Below are 21,708 nucleotides of genomic sequence, written 5' to 3'. Positions count from 1 at the left end.
CATTGTATGACTGGAGAACAGGAAATGTGATAGCTGTATTTGGGGTGGGATGGGGGGAGATGTGATGCGTAGGCAGAAGATATTTGTCTCACAAAGATAACTGATCTTCTGGATTCAGAAAAGGCTCTGGGTTTAATCTGTTTTTGCTTGAAAATCTAGTATTGAAATCGCTCAAAAAAAAGTCTCAGGAGAGACTAAGGAATCATAAGGTCAGTAAAGGAGCTGTTGAAGAGCAGGTGCTGCAGCTCAAGCTGAAAGAGGAACTGCTGGTCTGCAGACAGGTGCCTACAGCAGTTCTGCGAGTCAGTCCTGTGACTGAACTGTTGTGTGTTCATTAAGGTCAGTGACATAAAAGCAGAAGCATGCTGATGAAATCTGGTGGTCTGGCAGAGGAAGAAAACACCTGGAGGATGGAAATGTCCTACAAGGCTGACATTTGGGATTAGTGCAACAGAAGTGGGTTGAAATTAAGCAGCACAGAATGCAAAGGCATATTTGTGAAAGAATTCAAATAACTTCTGTCATAGGCTGATACTTTTGTCTTCTTTTATCCCTTCCAACTTGGGGTGTTTTAATCAATCAAAGGACATATGACCCGCCAGCGTAATGTAAAACAGAAAAGGCAAATGAGATGCTTAAATGTTTTAGATTATTGCCAGTAGAGATGGGAAATGCAAGCCCCTTTGTATGGTGTTATGGGTCACTGTGTAATTCTGGTCGTTTTCGAGAAAAGTTGGTTTAAACTGGGAGACAGTAGAGAACTTTTGGGACCATCAAGAAAATGATGTGTGTCTGGTTATTATTTGAGCAGTACAGCATTGTTAGCTTAACAAAATGAAGACAGTGATTAATACCTATAAAAAATCATGAAATATGCACAAGGGAGGGAAAAGAACCATTCGCACCAGGTATAAATTTACACTGGCGTAGACCTTGCTAGAAATTAGAAGAAAGTTTCAAATCATCATAGCAATGAGATAATGGAGTGGCACTCCAGGAAGAGTGAAGGAAGTAAAGAACCCAGCAGCATCAACATTGGGTTTGGATTAGTTGGTGAAAAGGATTATAAGGTAATTTCCTTTGGTAGCAGAACACGACATCCTCCAATTGTATGTTTCTAAGTGGAAATATAAGAGCAAGAAGGTGTGCAGCTAGGGGGAAGATTAGGGTAGATCATTGCTATGGAAATTTTAGGGGCAAAAGTGTGGGAGTTCGTGAAAAGAGAAGAAAGGAGATCCAGGTTATGTGTAGAAGATGAAGGCGAGAGGAGAGTCCAGAGAAGAGAGACTGCAGAGGAGAAAAATTGGTACAGCTGCCTTGCAGTCGAAGTCCCCGTTGTCTTATTCAGGCTGGTGAAGAAAAGCCAGGGTTGTAAGGCCTTCCTTGATTCAAGGTAGGCAGCGGTGCTAGTCTGTCCTGGTGCTGGAGGGACTGAGATGAGAAGAGGAAATTTTATATTTACAAAACACCAACACAATTTTACTTTGGAAGTTGTTCTAGAAGCAGTGTGAGAGGACTACTTGTGGGGAAGGCAGGAGGGGACAGCAGCGAGACGGATGAGGAGTGCCTTGCTGGTGCAGATGTCTGAATATACCCTGGCAAGCAGAATATGGGGAAGCAGATGCAGAAAAGTATCAGAGGAATGATAGAAAATGTTGGAAAATACTGGTGTGGAACTGGAGGAGTGGGAATGGTGGCATAAGAAGAATAGAGTGGATGCACTGCTGCAGAAAATGAGCAGTGAAAGGCATGGGTGCGGCGTGGGCAGATGGACAAGATTACAAAATGAAAAACAGTTTTTGCAGTCCTGTGAACTCACTTTTGTAGACCTCCCTGTCAGGCAGCTGGAGTGCTTTATCTCACCCTTCCAGAGGTTAGGGAGGGGTGGGGAAACTGTGTCCAGCACTCAAGGAATCTGAGGGGAGCAGAGCGGAATGAGTCTTTGAGACAGGAGGGGCTCCCTAATGCTTGCAAGTGTTTTTCCTGTTGGAGTGCTTTACTGTGGAAGGAGAGAGGAGGAGACCTGCACTCTGCCTCTGGAGTTTTTACTGGGGCAGGTCACAGGAAATGCAGCCAGGAACCGGAGTTCCCCTGAGCCTCTGTGTGCTGGAGGAGCCTTACAGAGCCTGTATCTCCACATCTTAAATGGCTGCTGAGCTTTGTGAGCCAGTCCTCAAGTCTTAAGTTACTTGCTGTGCTAATGGATGCCACAGACTGCTCTTCCTTTGTGTCTTAAATATCCAGATAATGGTGAAATAATAAGCTCCCTCATGCCAGTGCTGCCTGATTTAGTTAGCCCCTCATTATATCTCTAGAGCAGATATTAGATATGCGTTTATTTATTTATTTATTTATTTATTTTCTGCTTACTTTTTTGGCCACAGCTGGAGTTCTGGCTCTGGGGTTTATTCAGTCAGAGATTGATTCAAAAGATTACTTGTCTCAAGGTGTCTTTAATGCTACAGCATTGGGTGTACAGCTGAACATGTTCTTCAAAAACTATAAATGAACTTCTGTGAAAGGGTGCTTTAATTGTTTTCACAATTCTGAGATGGGGAAAAGGTGAGAAGTACCGATTCTATCATTAAATATTTTAATGTTTTCTTTGCAGTGATAGTATTGGATAATAACCTTTTCTGAGAACTGCATGTTGTTTCAAAACTGACTTTTGAATAATTGTCTTGTGTAGCACACTGCATATGACCACATGTTTGGCTTCTAAACACCTCTACAGTCACATACATTGGCAGGAAGCTGGTTTTGGAGAGTTCAGTCAGAAACAGTTCAAGAACTTCTAACTAATACGTATCCCAGTTAGGACCTAGGACATATTTTTCTAGTCAAAGACAAGGCTATGTCAGAAAAGAACTTTTAGCTTGGATTTCTTTTCTTTCCAACACTGACCTCCTAAATACAGGTTGCGATTTAAATGGTGCCTTGAACCATCAACATTTTAGGAACATGCAAAGCCTCAAATTTTCTCTGAGCCTGCTCCTGCCCTCCTGTATGCCCTTCTGAGCCAGCTCAGTGATTTTCTTTTTATCTTACCCTTAGGTCCCAGATGTTCTTGTCATGTGTAGTTTCCTGTGCAACCAGTAGGCAAGGACTTACCGATCTTTGTCCTTGCTGCAGCTTGCTGTTTTGTCTCTTGATTTATAGCATATGTTGGTCCCTTTTGTCTAAATCAGACTCTTTCTAACCAGGTTCCTGCAGCCTGTCCTGACTACCCAGACCAAGGCCAAGGTACAGTTCTGGCCATATGCTTGGTGGAGGCAGAAGAGCAGTTCCCAAGGAGCTGACAGGCACCCTGCAGAAACGAGATTGCACTATTGTCCCACTCCAAATGCTGTATTCTGAGGAACTATCTTGGAGATGGCGAATGAAGAAAAATGGGCACTACTCGTGTTGATTTGGTGGTGTAAGATACCTGCCAACTGCTGGAGACCCGCAGGGAAGACGTATAGTAGATTTCAGAATCGAATGATTTTACCTGTAGGCAGGTACATAGTTTTCAAAAGAAAACCCTGGAGTCTTCTTCAGCTTGCCTTTTGGTTCTGAGTTGGCTCTTTCCTCCTGCCCTTTCCTTCAGTTGTGGGCATAATCATACCATAGCATCATGGCCCTTATTAATGACTACTTACGGATTTTTTATTCCTTACTTCCTGGTTTGGGCACACTTCTGTGCTGTAGGGATATTCCAGGTAGCATTCTTAGATGCAGTCATCAGCTGGGTAATAGATGCTGTCTTTGGAACAGACAATTGAAAATGAAACCTGAGCTGTTTATGAGTTTTAAAATTGAAGTCTGAAAAATTACCGTCTTTTACTTTCCCAGTCCCAAATACAAAATGCATGAATTAGAAGGGTAACTAGCTTTGCAGCATGATGTCATGCTCTCGGTTGAGTTTAAAACCTCACATTCCAAACTGTCAAAGGGTGACAGGTTTGCAGTGCTTTAATCTTGCATGTTATTAACACTGAGTGAGGCTACAGGACACTTGCTTGGCCACGGAGAACTAGGGAGAGACACACAGGAAGCCTCTCTTCCTACAGGACTATGCAGAGTGCATCTCCTGCTAATGATTGTTCTATTAAGTGGAATAATGAGAGGTAAGGGAGGTCTCAGAAGAGCAGATGTTGCTGTGGACTGTACTGTTCTGGCTTTTTTGCACTGATTGTGTGTGACTGCGTTTTGGAAATCTTTCAGCCAGTCTACTTATGTATGAAAATCTGCTTTTGGCATGTTTCAGTTTACTGTGACATGTAGAATATAACAACGCCCCGTACTATTATTCCTCTCCACTGGGAATTCCTTTGATAGCCAGGATCCGTGTCTTTTTAAACTGTGCTTCTTGGATGGTAAAGATTCTCCCTTAAATATAGGATCTTAACTGTCCTGCTGTTGACTTCATTGAATTTTACTTTCCTTGCTTCTCCAAGAAGAAATAAGTGAAAGGAATAACGAAAATCAGCTTGCTCTGAAAAGAAACTGGCATTTTCTTTCTGAATGTTGGAAGATCTAGGTCACTAGTTGGGTTGAAGAAGTGTTGGCAATGAATGTGGCTATGTGTCATCGGAAAGCCTGGGAGAAGTAGCATATGAGCTGGACTGAGATGCTGTAAAGAGAATAGCCCTGGAGAAACCATTAGTTTTACAGTTTGGGTTTTGATGTTTTCATTTAAGAAACAGGCTGAAGCATTGCAAGCATGTTAGTCACGCTTGGATTTAAATTTAGCCTTGGTAAAGCTAATTAAAAATATGTTAAGTGACAGTGTGTATATGCATGCTTTGAACTTGCATCTTTTACTACTGCTGTAGGAATCTATTTTCTAAATATGTAACTTTCTGTAAGCCAGTGTTGTAAGGGGGTACAGCTGTGTGCAGAAATGATCACAAAGCAATCAGCTCATGGCCTAGCTCCTAAAAGAAAAATGGGCTTACCTGGTGGGAAATGGGTAAGCGAATGCTAATGCGGTGGGATTCATGTTCTTGCTTGGCTTTGTATAGCTGGTGTGTAGTATCTTGCAGACCAGAGGCAAAGTAAGTGTGATGTCTTAGTGTTGTTTATTACCCCAGTAAGATAGTATCAGAGCTTGTAAAACATCTTTATGCATAAATTTTGGTGTTGTGGTTTGTTTACACCAGAAAAACAGAATGTACGTCTTGCACTGACATGGTACGTCCTTTGTGGGTTGCTCAGCCAGCAGTAAAGCTGCTCTTGCCCAGTGGATGTTGGCCAGGCTGACAGAGCATTCCTTGTACGATGGAATGGTACTTCCATACGTGCTACTTACAAGTTTTTCTGTACACTTAGCATGGATGTGCCTAGACCTCATCCGTAAAGGACCTAGTGGCTGAACGGTAGTTATCTCCAGGGAGTTGTCAGTATTCTCACCTGCATTCTATCAGAACTTCTTCTGCCTTGATTCTCACCAAAATTCAGTTTTTTTTCACGCTCAAGTGGCCATACGAGCTCTTGAGATGTGACCTGTAGTTTTCCACCAGCAGGTAGCACTACATTTAGGGCTGAAATATAAAGTCTGTTATCTTTTTTTCCAGGTTTTTACACTTGGAATAAGAATTTTCTTGAAATGTGTGAGTGGATTTTTTTTATGGAAATCACTCTGTTTTGGACCAAAATGAATTCTTGCTAGTGCCTGAATACAGCTGCTTTGGAGTTCAGTACCATGCCACTGATAATTCACCAGAAAGAAAGTAAAAACACATCCTAATGAAACGATAATGATGCATTCTTACAGCATCTTTCATCCAAATGACTTTCAAAGCACAGCCACAAATTTTCACCAGACAGGCTATGTGAAGTATGTTGTAGTGTAACGCAGTACAAAACTGTGTGTTTGGGTGGGACTTACAACTCAGCAGCAGTGCTGTTGTTTGGATTTGGTATAGTTCTCCTTTATTTTGGGAGGTGGGGAAGAGAGGAGAAAAAAAGCGTTACTGGGATGATCTGACTTTTAAAAGGCTTTTTTTTTTTTTAAGGTTGTTGAAGAGTTTGAAGCATTAGCTGTCAAAGTTGCACAGTAATATTTATTTAGTGGCTTCGTAGCTTTATCAGTTGGATATCTTCTCCACATGTGGCATATATGCAGCAAGGAGCAGCTGGCTAACAACGCACAGCAGCACGTTGAAACAATTTAGGACCAGAAGTGAATTGATTAGAACCACTTGGGGAGAAGACCTGGCCATCTGAGAGTCCAGAGTTCTGTGGAAGCGTTCGCTCACCACCAGTTGTGAAAGCAACCTCAAATCTTAGGCTGTAGCAGGCAAGGAGGGAATGGAGTGGAGCTTAGGAATTACTGCTAGAAGAGATTACAGTAGTATCTCTGCTGTCCTTTATTCTTGTTCCCTTATCTCTGAGCTGTGGGAACTAGAAAAGGGATCCACAGATGGGATACGACTGTAGGCATTTGGAAACACTGGAAAGGTGAGGGCTGTTAAATTTGAGTCTTGGTGCAACTCGGGCTGACATGCAGGTTTAACAGTAAGTGTGTTTGTCCAATGTTTACAGGCTCAGGGCCTGATACTGGAAATGAATAGGAGGGTATAGCAAAGGCATTTCAAATAGTGAGTGGAGTAGGAACGCTTCGACTCCAGGGAGTGTTTGGTGGGATAGGAAAGCAGTGCGTTGAAAATGAGGGGGAAAACGAAACTTCCTTTTAATTGTATGTAATTAACCTGAAGGACACTCTGCTGGTAGTAGCCAAGTCCAGTGAGTCCATTCAGAAAGGATTTGACATTTATGTAAATAATGAGAACAAATACATGAATACTACATGAAATTTAAAATAGAAGACATGTAATTTGTTGCGATTTAGGTTTAAAACAAACACTTCCAGCAGTTGAGCAGAGTCTTCCATTTTAGATTGGTTGTTCTTTATGTTATGGGTGTTATTTCTTCACCTTTCTCTATGGCATCCGGCCATTGTCAGAAGGAATATACCCTAGTTTAGTTTAAAATGACAATTAGTATGTGTTGCTGTTTATAAAGTTCTGTTTTCAATTTGTTTGCAGCAAATATTTAACGAGGCAGAATAAAATTGAACACAGGCACTCATAAAAAGAATCATGAGAACTTTAATGTCCAGAAGATGTCAGGGCCATATTGCAACATAATCTGTGCCTGTTTTCCAGCAGTCCTACAATTTCATTCCGGTCAACAAGAACTTCGGGTGCTCAGATCCTGCCTTTTTTTGTGTGCATAAAACAAGTGTCCGCATCCTCACTGTTTTAAACTCTGTGAAGGTAGGAATCGTGTGGGTTGCCCTTTGCTTTACCCCATTCAACTTCATAATAGCTGCCTTAAAAATAAGGTATTAAGCTATTAAAAATAAGGCAGCTAGAACAGAGCATAGTACTCTACATGTGGTCTCATCAGACCTTTTATGCAGTGGAGGAATAATGTCCCTCGACTTGGTTCAGTACCCTTAATTTATACTTTGCAGAATTGTTTGCTTTTTGTTGCTGCTTCCAAGTGCTGTGCTGAAAGATTTAATGTTCTGCCTACTCTAGCCCTTCAGATCTTTTCTCTGATCTGGGTGTCACAGTGTGACCTTTGAGGGTAGTATTTTCAAAAGACTTTTTGCTGGCTTCTTACGTTTCTCTGTGTTTAGTTGCATAAGCCATCTGTTGCCCATCGGAGCGTAGCTGCCCTTAGACAGTTCTGGCAATCAAAATGAAATCTGGCAGCCTCCACCTTAGGTGTGAAGCTTTCTGCCCCTTTGTATGGTAGCAGTTTCCAGCCTTTTCCTCTGTCACACTACTGGCTTGCAGCCTGATGGAGTTTTGACTTGTTCCTGTGTGCCACCAACCTATGTCCAACTACCGACTTGTGTCTGGATTTTTGCAACCTTCTTTGTGTAGCTGAGTCCTGCATTAGTGCAGAAATTGTTGTGTTCTTCAAACACCAGTGAAATTCATGGTGTTCCCATAACTGCCCTTGCTTCACTTGGCTCCCATTACTTAAGAGTAACAAGAAATCTTCACAGAATAAACTCACTGCTGCCTATTATATTGAGCACATTAATTATTATTAAGTTATCTGCATCATACCTATTTAAGGACAAGTGTGATACTGGATTTAAAAAGATACGGCAGGTCCAGAGTCCCGTTCTCAGTATTCACTAGCTAATGCCTCACCCTGTAATTTGAACTGACCAATTCATCTTTTGGGGGGTCAATTTTCTCTCCTGTAGGCATACTTACTGCTCATTTTGGGATCTAATGATCTGAAGACTGTAGAGGCAAACTGCTGTGCTTTTATTTGACTGGATCGTATTCGAACCTGTGAGAGAGAAAACTGTGACATTGTGCTGGAGATGTGAGAGCTCTCTAGTCCCGCATGGTCCTCCTGATGTGCGCTCTGACCCCGCCGTGCCGCTTCTCCCTTGAAATGTGGAGAGCTGTACTCTGCTGCTTACAGACTCGGAGGCCTGGCTCTTCGGCCCTTTCTGTGCAGACGAGGGGTGTTGGCTGAGCCACCAGTGCTTCTCCTCCTCCCTGAAGCCTTCCTGTAGGACCCCAGCAGTGCAGCACGTGGAGGGGTGGGCTGCTCGTCGCTGTTTGCAGGAGCTTTCAGTGCTGCACAGGTCCCCAGCTTGTGCCCATGGGCTACAGCTGGCAGTGCTGCCACGGGGCGGCAAGAACGCTAATAAGGTGTAGGCATTTAAACTGCTTTGTCTGAGTGATCCTGTTACTATATTCTGTTCTTTCATCTGTTTTCCTCTTATGTTCTTCCCACCTTTTTTGTTCTGAACGCAATTTAAAGGGTTGTTTTCTTTTCCCCTCCCACCCCTTCAGCTGCTTTTTACAGTTGCCTTGCTCCTTGCAGAGATTCAAGCTTTCTCCCACTCAAGAGCTGTTTCTTGGGGAGTCCATGGGGTCTTTGTGCAAGTAGACCAACATATTTTTTATTATAAAGTGGCATTTTTCTATTCAAAGGTCTTGGAATGGTTAAACGATAGGAAGGGCTGAATGCGTTGAGACATGTTCAAATTGTCATAGCTTCAAACTGGAGACCTGTTGTATATTTTATGTATTAGCTTAGGCTTCCTGACCTCAGTAGCTTCTTCTGACACTTAAGAAATCAATGGCTTAAACTTCCAAGTATCTATATATCCAAAAGCAGAAATAGACCATCCCATATTAAAGACTGGTGGAAGGGGTTATTTACCCCTAAACACAGGGGAAAACAGTTTATGCCCCACATCTTGGCTTGTGTGCATTGAATCATACTGAGTTGCTGTTTTGACTCAAATCTTTAAGTGCAGAATGTCCTTCAGCTGTTTACAGTACTCATGTGGATTGAATTTATTAGATGAGGTTGGTAACATTTCAAAGCTTCAGTGGTGTTGGATGCAAATGGCAAGGCACTACACCCTTCAGGATTAACCATAGTCTTCAGTGCAAAAGAGATTAGTTAACCAAATGTTCCTGAGGTGCATTTGGAAGCCAGCTCATATATTACAAGCAAACAGAACAAGAAAATGATTAGAAAGATATATCTACACATCTTTTTTTTTTTTTTTTTCCTGTTTGGTTGGTTTATAGTAATCTCTGGCCTTACCTGCAGTGCATTTTGTATTTTTTGGAGTCGAGTCCCTTTAGGGCAGGAATGGTGACTTACATTTTGACGTGGCAGCCATTGTGGTGCTGTTGGAAATGTTTCATAAGTAACATTAATGTACTTCATTTGGAGGTCAGGTCTTAGACTTCTGCGTTCCTCCCGTTGAGTGCCACAGATTGATCCTGGCTGTGCGATCAGCCTGCTGGCTGCTCCCTGTAGCATATGAAACGTAAATGAACTCTTGCACACTTACTTGAACCACGAAGCTTGCATTCTTCTTCATGGAAAAACAGTCTTCTTGTTCAGAAAACTTGAGGTGGTCATAGAGTTAGAATAGGACGGGCAAGAAGAGAGAGATGCTATTAACTCCTGATGCGTAATTAAACAACACACACACACAAAAGACAGACAATAATGTGGAGGACTTCTGTTTTATCTTACAGCCTGATGTTTTTTGCTTGCTCTTTCTCCTTTACTTGTAAGCTATGCTTATTTGGGTCTGACTCAATACTTCCACATAATTATGTGCGTGTTGATTTGTGTCCGTTGCCCAAGGATTTAAGTTCAACTGCAACAGCATTCTACAAACAAAGTACAAACGGCTGCAGCAGGTTCAGCGCCAGCTCACGCAACCAGTGCTGCTTTCTGCTATGTCAGAAGAGGTGGGTTAAGAGACAGATGTTGTAGTTACAAGAATGCAGTCATTTATACATAATATGCTTCTTTACCATAAGCTTATGCTGTTTATCTACAAAGTGCAGAATTTGTCATAGAGAATAGAGCTATAGAAATGGCTCAAGGATGTTGCTGTCACAGGTGTGGTACAAACACATATCAGTACTCATAAACGTGTGCGTGCAAGAGAAGAATCTTAACAGACTCCATAATCACATCCCCTGGGATATCTAGATAACATAGTAAAAATGCAGTTTGGCCTGAACTACTGATTGAACTAATATTTTTGGACTCTGTTAGTACTTCAATAAAAGTTGAAGCTAGTAACTTTCAATATTAGGTAATGTTATCTTACTATTACTGCTTTTTCTGCTCAGGCCCCACCCTGAAGAGATCCCTTAGTTTCAAAACAAAGGGTAGTAAAAAGCACAGCCATTGAAATGAAGTTTGTAATACAGTTTAGGTATGTATTCATGCTGTGGCCATAAAAATGGTTTACTGCTAACCTATTTCTGTTTTAAAATATTAAAAAAGCTTGGCAATAGAGATTGCACATAGTAATTATTATGAAACATGTAACAACATTTCCTTGATTTTTTTTCTTACACAAAAATACTGTATGCTTCCAGTTCAATTTATATTAAAATCTGAATCACTCTTCTGCTAAATGCTTTCTCCTCTGTCAGAATGCACATAATCTCCCCACACCTACAGTTTTATTTTCCACCATACTGTTAAAATCTATCAGTCTTGCCTTGTTTTTTATACTGAGTGCAGTAGCAGTTTACACTTATTTCCTGAGTCAGTATAATTTTAATTTCTGCATACTGTTTGAGCAAGCTTTATAGTGTGAAAGGAAAGCCAATGATACAATCAGGATGAATAAAACCATTTGGGGTTATGTAATGTTCATTCATGTTATTATTATGCAACAGAATTATTACTTCTGGCATCCTTAAATCCATTTTGAGTTCAGCAGTGTTGCCTGCTGTCTCACACAAGACTTTCTTTGTTTCTACTGAGTCAGCAGAAAGCAATGATGAGCTCCACAATTAAATTAAATTACATTCCTGGATGAGAAAAAAATGGTGTGACTTTTCACAGGAAAAGCATCACAGTCTTTGACTACCAACAATGTAGGCACTGATGAAAAATGAGCTTTACATTTCTGAGTGGTCAAAATTCATTTTTTTTCATGTTGACCTATAATTTTCATCAAATGGCGTGACTTTTGCCATATTAAATGTCTGACTATGTAAGCGGCAATGTCAAACATTCCTTCTCTTTGCTATACTTGGTGTTTATTAAAAAATCACAGCATGAAAGAATTGTGGCAAATTGCTTCACTGAGCAGTATTTCACAAACAGAATTCATATAATAGATTTTCTTAGGGTAAATTTATAGTTGTTGTCATCTTTAACATCCAGGCAGTGTATAAATAAGAGGATAATTGAGAATTTTCAGTTGATGTTGGTGGTGATGTACTTGGGCTGATTCTGTAGCAACATTAAGTGGCGTCAAAATGCAGTTGTACTGGAAATAATACTGTGCTGTCTAGCCCTGTGTCAAAGTAGTCAGGGGTCATAAAACAATAAAATAGGGAACTGGGGAGCTGGGAGGGGACACAGCTTTGACAGTGCAGTTACGCAGTAGAGCACAGGCATTGAGCTGGACAAGACCAGGAGCCAAGTTTGTGGAGACAGGGTTATGTACACAGACTGGAAGGACACACAAAGCTCTCAATCTCAAGGCAGGCTATAAGCTATTTACGGGCTTGGAAGATGATGTTAGCAGCAGTACCTTTTTTTTAATATATATATATGGAAGGATGTTGGTGTGGGTGGTATGGGGAGAAAGATCCAATGTTGTAGGCCTTTTAAATCTAGATTAGTTTAAACTAGCAGAAAGTATTTTGTGTAGAGGCCATGTTGTTGTGGCATGTCACTGAATAATGCAACCTGACTTCTAGTTTATGCAGCCTGCCACATATGAAATTCGCAATAGTTGCAACCAAAAGGGACTAAGATGTGCTTTTAGCTTGGAAATTCAGCCTAAGCTGCTAAACTTGTTAAATTAAAGGTGTGTTATTATCTGTGCATGGTTGTTAGAAATGCTCTTAGAGTTGGGAAGTTGACATAGTCATTCGTAGCCATCTATGGAACACTTTTGCAGTTGGACTAGATCTTTGAAAAGACATTTCAGAGTTTGTTTAGCTCCTCTGTAGGAGATTTACCCACTAAGAAATGACTGTCCTTGCCACATGCTGCAATGTGTATTTGACCTGACAGCTTATAACGTGTATCGGTGTGTCATGTAGTTTAATAGAAGCATCGCCATTTTTTTTACAGTGTTCTTTTTTCAAAGTGTTTGCCCATACCTGGCTTTGTGCTGTTCCTTGCTTGCTGTGCCCTTAGTTGCTGGCTTGGGACGGTATTCTGCAATCGCTCTGTAACAGTGCAAGAGCTACGGCCTTATAAAGGTCTCTTTGATTGAACACTTGGGTGTCTCAGCCCTACATTAAGATCCAGACCGACTGGCATTGCATGGCACTGGCAGGAGATTCCTCCAAAGACAGGAAAATGGCTGAGGAGGTACTGGGGAGTAGTTTTCCTTACGGTAGGAGTCTGTTTGCTCTCAAGGAAACCTTACGAAGAACTGAGCTGGAATCCGGTCTGTTGAGTTGAGTGTATTGGTCTGTCACGTTTTCAGTTGTTGTTCCTAGCTTCCGCCATCTGCTTGTTGCAACAATGTGAGGTTGGATTGGTGGTCTTCTACACCGGTTGTGTGGCCTCTGCTTAGAAACGATACCACTTAGCTCCACAGAGTATGCCCCCTATGGGCTCCAAAGTACATCCCAGAGCAGGTCAGTGTTCATGTGCCCGTCTGTGGCTGGAAGGACTGCGGCATCTGGCAGGTACCAGCACCCCTGAGGTGGAAGGCATGGTGTACCTAGCATTGCAGTCTGTAGCCAGGATTACTGGAAGCCATTTCCGAGTCAGAGTCAGGTGAAGTATCTGAGCTGGCTGCCACCTCTTGTACTTTTTTTCCCTGCTCAACGTCCCTTCCTTTCTCTTTTATTCACGCTGGTAAGCAACTCAGCCTGGCATCTGTAAGCGGGCTTTGGCACCTACAGACTTCCAGGACAGGTTGGAAGCAGTGTGCGTGGAGAGAGAAGGGGAGGAAGAGGAGTTAAGATGAGGGATGTTAGCAGAAAAAAGAATTACTACTTATTGCTCCTGGGGCACAGGGGAACTGCCCCAGCTGCCTGTTTCCCTCTGTCATGGACTCCCTGTAATTCATGCCTGTGAAAACTTTTATTAGTTCAGACAATTTTACACAATTCCAAAGACTGTGTAGAGTTCTTCCTTTGTGGAGACACTATGTAGCATTTCCTTCATCTACAGAAGTCAAAATATTTTACAGAATGGCCTGAGTTTACTGCCAAAATGAGTAGTAAATCCTAGTTCCTCGCCTTCGTTCTGGTGCCCTATTCACTTAGCCATCCGTTATTTCTAGTATTAATTTATTGCTCAGTTTGGTGACTGGACATTTCGGTGTTCCTATGCACTGAAGAGAGGAGGATGCCAGGTTTTACAGAAGTAATTCTCCTCATAATATGGGACAGATTTGTTTGTTGGGTTAGAAAAATATTTCTAGCAAATGTCACTTGATGACAGCTACATCTCAAACAGTATGAAACGCACATGACTAAGAGTGCTACCTGACTTACTGGTTTCTTTTTCTTGGTTTCCTATTTTAAAGTAGGAACTTGCTCAATTTCTATGTCCAATCAAAACCATCACAAGGAATACTTGTGCATCCTAACATATTATGAAAATAATGTCACTGGCCTGATGCTTGTGCAGTTCGCCACAGCCAGGTTCTCTCACGTCTGTGAAATGTGTCAAAAGAAAAAAAATAAAATAAAATAAAGAGTTGAACTAATCTGATATATCAGCTTCATTTAACTCAGTGAAGACAGATAAGAGGGTGGGAGGGCTTTTCTTGATTTTGTTAAAAGGCTTAGTAAGATGGATGAGAGCCAGAATGAGAAGGAGCTTTTTGAGTGTAGGAAGCAATGCGAAGGTAAGTGTGTAAATCATACAAGATAGCTGGAGATGAAGATTGGGACCACCATTGGGGCAATTTTTAGACTCTTTAAAAAGCACGTGTACCACATAGTGAACCTGCCAGAGGACTTGATTCTCATTGAATAATGAAGCCACATTCCTTGGTGTAAGTGCCTCTAAGAAGTGGACCAAATCGAGAGGAGGAATTTATATCTTCCTTTGGCAGGGATTTTTTTTACACTGTTGTTGGACAATACCGTTTTAATATAGATCTCTTTGAAGATTCAACTGCTTTATGGGCTCGCTTAAATTCCTTTATATGCATGCAGCAAGAGGTGATATGTAAATTAGGTTTCTTTACTTTTGCTTTGATTTATTTAGAGCTAGTTCCACATCATTCTTGATAACCAAATGAGTCTGAATTTGCATAACTTCAGAAGGTGTGAGAAGCACTGCTCAGTGCCTTGGTACACACATTGTTTATTATTTTCCCCTGAGTGGCTTTAAGTAGCTGCAAGGTGCTTGAGTGAAAGGGTTCTAACTGAGCAACAGCATTTGTGTAAGGCTTTTTTTTTTTTAGCCTCTGAATATGACCCACAGCTTTTGTTACTGTTCGCCAGATCTTCAGACAGATACGTGCCAGACTGTGAGCTTTAAGGATATGAGAAAATGAGAATGCCTTTTGAACAATGATCATGGAATTAACTGGTCCTGGAAACTTGGGGTTGCTGCCAAGAAAGGTTATTTATGTGGTAAGAAAGGAAGGGAAGAGGGTGGAGCTTTGGAAATCCAGGAATACCCCTAGCTGTCAGATCATAGGAAGGAGCTCAAAGTTATTTTGGCTTCTGACTTTGGTGCAGTCAACACACAGAATTCTGATTTTCAGCAGCATCTGCAATGAGGAAACGGGCGTAAGCAAAGGGAGAAAGCTCTGCAGAGAGCTCTGAATTCATTTTATTTCCAACTGTGCAGCATGATAAAAGCAGCCACTCGAGCGAAGGAAAGCACCATGCTGCCTGGAGCCTGCAGGCTGCAGGAGATCCTACCTCTGGCCTCCCCACTCCTGTGTTCCCAGCCATGGTTTCCTAGAGTGGAAATTCAGCTTCAAATTCAGAGTCTTATCTCATGTGATCTATTTTCCAGGCTGACAGTTCTGCAGCGCAGAGGACAAGGACAAAGAGGACAGTGGTGGGATACAAGGCTCCTACATACTGCCCGAACCACAAAATTGATCACAGGAGGAAGCACAGATGTATACACCCAGGGGCCTATCCTGACAATGCTTGAAGCCTCGGGCTTCATTTGATAAACTTAGTCCAGTCACTGATCTTTGTAATGTACACTGCTATGTGGTATTGTTAGTGCAAAAATACCATTTTTCATAGTATTTTTGAATGATCATGTGCTCTGGACAGGGGCAGTAAGCATAATGTGCACAAGTTTGAGTCAGTTCAGCATGATTGTCAGCTGCTGTGGATTTTATGTCAATACACACATGGGAGAGTCTTGCTCCCTTCCTTTTAAGGGGAGCAGGTCCAATTATAAAGTTCATTAGAACCAAATAAGTTCAAATAAGTTGTTAATATCTTCGAAGTTGTCTTTTACAAAAATACTTGACCAAAGTGAATAGAAGTTTTACATAGCATCTTGAAGCCTTATTGCTGCTTAAGTTCTGTGAGTTTTTTTTTTGTTGTTTTTTGTTTTTTTCCAAGGAATACGGTTGTTCTTCAAACAACTCTGTTTTAGCTACTTTAAGTGATATGTGATTGCCTGTTAAAGGAAGGATGCCTCAGTATTTTCTTCTGTCAGACTAGTGTTATGGATGATTGTATTTCTGGAACTTTTGAAGCTTAATCATTCCATGATTTAAAAAAATAAAATTAAGGATGAGTATGGATATTGTAGGCTTAGGCTGGAGAGTCTGTGTGTAAGAAGCGTTATCAAAAAATTAAGGTTAAAATTACAAAAAGCATTTTATTCCTCCTTTCAGAAGGTTAAAGCTGATTGATATTTAGGCAAACACTGAAATGAAACAGTCATTCTTTAGATTAAAGAGACTTATTTTTGCCTAACATATAAATGACTGCAATTTTGGGCAGTTTTAGTCCAGTGTAGGGTGTCTGTCCAGTAAGTTAATAAAAATAACTAGAATGGAAAACTACCCATCTGAAAAAGCTGTAAGCTTCATACGAAGTCAAAAGCATTTAGAAATCTAACTGTCAAAATCAATAAAAATGGAATTCAGGAGGCAGTAGTTAGTTATGTGCTCTTGAAAATCATTTTTTGCAGAATTTTTAAATAAAACAAGTCTTTAGTAAAGTGGTAATGTTTTAAATGACTAAACCGCTAGTATTTGATATCTGATGTACTTACTGTTCATGCCATTTGTTTTCTTCAGTATTTGTTTTAGTCTGTTTAATGAAAAGTGATTACATTGATTTCATTCTGTGATTCTCACTTTCAGAATCGTAACAGACAGCATTTTCATTGAAGAAAGCTGCAGATCAGTGGGTTTTGGGTAAAAGAGATTGTTTCCAATGACACTTCTGAAATCACGACTAGCAGTCTCTATGTCTATTTGGGTCGCAGCTTATTTTTGCACTGTTCAGATTTTTAACTGTTCTTTACCTTGAAGAGCCTGTTGTTCTTATTGATAGGAAGTTTTACTAACTGAGGAGTTGGTGGAATTTAATTTATAATGCCATTGAAGATTAACAGATAGCATTTGTACCTCTGACACACAAGGCTGTGGCACCAAGAGCTGCATTTTGTCTGTTAAGCTGAATGAAATACCTGGTGACTTTGGGGCATGTGGAGGTGTTGCTTTATTTTTCTCTCCTCAGTAGACAAAATGGCAAGAAATTGGTGTATCATAGTCGGTCCTTGCAAAGGAGGCCTGATGGGAAAGAGAGGCGGCGGTTGGAAAGGCTGCTCACGGTGTGTCACCGTGTTCAGAAAGGCCCCTTGTTTGTACACACCTGGTCGTTAGCCTTCTTGATTACAGGATGTCATAACCTCGGACCTGCTTAATCAAGCCCTGTGTTGGGGCCTGCTACAGAGAGACCACATCTGTTGGCTGTTAAGATGCTATGCGTCTCTTCCTCATCCTGCAACGGTGTGTGCAGCTGCCTTGCACTTTCACAAAGCCTTGGTGAGTAGGACTGAGGGCGGGTTCAGGAGCCAGCCTGAAGGGGCAAGGGCAGGGCTGGAACTGCAGCCAGCTTGGAACCAAGAGACAGCTCCTTCGGCACCAGGCATCTGCAGCTGCGTTTGGAGGACCTTTTTAGCCTAAAGTGGCTTTCAGTTTGCGCGGAGCTCTCCTGTTTCAGCAGGAACTGTAAGCATGGATAATGTTTCCTGCCCTACAGCTGTAGGACAATGCCCTTAGCAGAGAGCTTCAAAACCCTCTGAAGGCACAGTGTTGCAGAGGGTCAGTGGAGGTGTTGCGGTGATGCTAGGTCAGTACCCACACAGTCTGAAGAATAAGGAGTTGAAAGGACATACCTTAGTTCAACCTCTCTGTGCTTGCTCTTGAAAGATGTCCTCTGTGTGGTAGGAAGTTTTTTGCTCATCAACTACTCTTGCAGATTATCCAGGCTGTAATTCTTTGCCTGAAAAGTCAAAGTGAGACTATTTAAATATATATATGGCATTTTATATTTGTTTGTTGATTTTCAGCCAAGAAAACTTGCTGAATCTGTGAGATGTTGGGGTCTAGGACCTTTGTTAGGCTGCTGGATGTGTTGTTGATGGAGACAAAAGGAAGGAGAGGGAAACAGAGCAAACCTTCTGGTGGCTTCAATTGGTACCACATAACAGTGGTCACCGTGTGCCACTGTCAAAACTTGCAAAGAGCTTTAGGAAAATCTTTTAATAGCAATAGTTACAGTATGCCTCTGCGCAGGCAGTCAATGCAAAAGCAAACACAAAAACTCTTGCCTTTGGGTAGCCTGCTTATGTCAGTGAAGAGATGGCCTCTTGATTAAATCCAGACTGAGCAGTTTCCTGTTAGCATGCTAGCTCAGCCCACAATGTCTTATTCTGAAAGTCTGCCAAGTCCTTTTTCCTTTTAAACTTACAGGCAAGCTTACTAAAGTAATACAAATACAAACAATCCCTAAAAGTGTCTTAAAATGATTTCTAGCAGTTTCATGTCTTGCTGACAAACTTAGTTTTAGATTTTCAGGATTTGGAGGTTTTTTTGTTGTTCGTTGTTTGTGTGTAGGGTTTTTTTTTGTTGTTTTATTTTTTTTATTTAAGTATAAAAAAAAACAAGCTTCTCATAACATGATGTGTTGGGAAAGTTGCAGTGTTGCAATTAAAGGAGAATTTAAAGGAGCGTGTATCAATCTTGGAAGCAGATTCTGTCCTTGCTTGGTACACGTTCACGTCAGTGAATGAGAGGGGAGGAGAAGACAGCCTTCGTTCAGCCTGTCATGGAGCGGGGAAATCTGCCGGGTGAAAGACTAATGGCTAAGTGCTGTGGTGCAGACTTTATTCTGTGTTTGAAAGAGGTTATGTTGTGTAACTAGTTATTTTCAAAAGTATGTTTTAATCATAAGATGAAAGGTCAGCAATATATTTTTTTCTAAGCAATTTTTGCTTAGTGGAAATTTGAATGGAGGTGTATAGTGATAGTAACAACATATCCTTTTAGGTGTTTCTGTAATGGTGGGGTTAGATATGATAATATACATACCTTTAAATGAGATATATAACGCTATATACCTTTAAAACAGCCACAGGACCTGTGGAACAGAATTTTGCAAGTTACTCTGGTGTAGTTTCAATCATTCCCTGTGGGGCTGTGTTGACGTGGCTGTGGGTTTTGGTGCAGCAGGCCTGTGCATTGCCCTGTCTAGTTATAAAATGCATGAATCAGTTCATGACACGAGACTGTTACCCAGCCTGTAATTTTGTTGTTACAGAGGTAAACCTGCAGTGCTTCCAGGAATTGTCTTACTCCTTGAACCCAAGCTCATTTTCACTATGCTGGCCTATGTGATCCTGCAGCCATGGGTAAAAAAGGTTGGGCAACTGGTCTGGGTTACGCTTGACCCCACCAAGTGCCATGAAAGGCTCAGCTTTATCTGGAACACTTTTGTAGCCCAGTTCATTGCGTGGCTGCACGAAAACCAGCTCAAAAGCATGGCAGCAGGTGGGCAGAAGAGGGCCCCTGGAACGGCTGTGTTTGGTGTTACAGACCCTCTGTGAAATGGTGCCACCTTACTGCTGAGATATGGCTGCCTTTCCTGGGACCTCAGCTTGCCAGCCGAACCAGTGGTCTTTACGCTCTGTTGAGAGGTCCTGGTGGCTCGGTCCTACAAGATGCTCCTGTATCGTCCACTACTTCCTACACACACACAGGCACTTTTCTACTAAAACCTAGTGCCTGGAACCATTTCTTGCTAGAAGGTCTGGAACATTGTGGGGTACTGCTAGAAATAAATAATTATCTGTAGTATTTAGAGATGCTGAAGCTATTATTCCCATTTTTTCTTCCATTTTCTACTCTGTTTTAGTAGGTTGTATTTTAATGTTATACCGAGAAATTGCTGGACCTTCTAAGCTGGGAAATGAGATGTCCTAGTGCAGGAGCAGCAGAGCTTTAGACTCATTAAGGATGTCTATATTGCTGAAGAGAAGAAGGGTTATCTGTGATAAACAATTGAAAAGGAATGGAAGTTAGTGCTCTTAATGTGAAATAGACAGGCTATCCGTTCCAAATTACTTCATAAATAGCTTATTTTTTTTCCTTTTTGTTTTGCCAGTATACCAATCCAGAGTCTTTAACACCTGTAAGTCATTAATGTGGTATCCTCAAATCTTTAGTCTAGTACCAAGGTGTTGTTCTAACATTTAGCCTCGTTTCTAACTCATCCCTTATCAGATAATTTCTGAAGCACAATCTCTGGTCAAAATGGCCTTGTGCCTGAACCTCATACTTAGTCCAGGAGGCGATTCTTCAGGGTGAATTTGAGACGTGTTGTCAAGGAGCCATGCAGAAATCCAAAATATGGCTTAAATTGTTACTTGGGGGAGTATGTGGCATTGATCATTCTGCTCCCATTTGAACACGGACTCAATATTCAAAACCCAGAAGAGCTGTTAAATTGTAAAATGTTGCTGTAAAGCTTCTCTGGGAAATCTGGCATGATGATATGGATCATCATCATCTTCAGGATGCAGAAGGAGCTGTTAGCTAGGTAAGGATGGCAGTGATTCAGAAGAGCATCATCACAGCAGTCCCAGCTGAAAGCTTGCTGTGAGTGCATATATGAGAAGGAAATCTGCAGAGCAATAATGCTACGCTGAAAATGGGTTGAACTCCTTGGTTTTTGTTTTGAGACTGAAGGAGAATTGATGACACAAAGACTAAGCTTGGTTCTTGTCTGTTCTTGCCAAGTAAAAGTTTATGTCTTGTAGTATTTTTCAACTGATATAATTAATCTAACCTAAACAGATTTAAGAATCGGTTTTCACAATCTTAAAATATTTCATGATGACATGATTTTTCCTTTGTATAATCGGGTTAATCCTAGATACATACGTATTTGCTTTGAACAGCACATTTTCTGAGCTCAGTGAATGTGAACAAGTTCATGTACAAAAATCATGGTGATGTCTGGGGATCTTTGACAGGGTTTTTCTTTTTGTTTGTGATTGCAAACCCTCGGGTAGGATGAGGCCATCTTTCTCTCAAGGGAAACAGCTTTTTTTTGTTACAGTATTGGTGCTGTGTGATTACAGTGATTAAATAGTCATTATGCATGTAATTGCGATCAAGGTAGTGGAGCAGGTGCGTCACAGCATGTTCTCAAACTGAGGACAGTTTGGTTCCTGTTAAATAACAGCAGCAGAAGGGAAGCTGTGCTATTCCTGATGCTGCCTCTGTAGGGCTCAGCCATTTCTATATCAGTGGTCTTGTTGAACATTCCACAGATAGCCTATTCAACCGGTAAAGAGAAATTTCCTCGTTTTTTTTTTTTTTTTTGTGTGTGTGTGGGTTTTTTTTTTGCTTGTATAATTTATAATCCTGCTTTTAAGGCTTTTCATCACAGATAAGTATTTAAATCAGTCACAAACATAATTTTTTGAATTGTCCTCTAAGTAGGAATTTTAAGGGAATGTTTCTTGTTCTTTCAGATGTGAAGCAGGCTATAAGCAGTAAAAGCAAATGCTGACAACAAAAAAAAACATCCACCCACCCCCCGCAACAAACAACCAAGCCAAAAAGCCCAAACGTGTGATTAGTTGACAAGTACTGTGACAACCAAGAACTGTAGGAGATAACTGAAGTGTTATAATGGCACGTTTGCAAGATGTCTTTGATACTTTCTTTGCTGTCGTGAAAGGCTTTGTGTCCGAATGTGCTCATGA

General features: G+C 41.2%; 1 protein-coding gene across 2 annotated transcripts in view; it reads left to right on the top strand.

Annotated features, from left to right (window-relative positions):
- RGL1 (ral guanine nucleotide dissociation stimulator like 1) overlaps positions 1-21,708 on the top strand; it is an 81,368-nt gene that overhangs the window by 6,644 nt on the left and 53,016 nt on the right. The gene's annotated exons all lie outside the window — the stretch shown is intronic.

The sequence above is a fragment of the Cygnus olor genome, chromosome 8 (genome assembly GCF_009769625.2).
Source record: "Cygnus olor isolate bCygOlo1 chromosome 8, bCygOlo1.pri.v2, whole genome shotgun sequence".
NCBI classification, from domain to species: domain Eukaryota; kingdom Metazoa; phylum Chordata; class Aves; order Anseriformes; family Anatidae; genus Cygnus; species Cygnus olor.
This window is presented reverse-complemented; position numbering and strand designations above follow the sequence as displayed.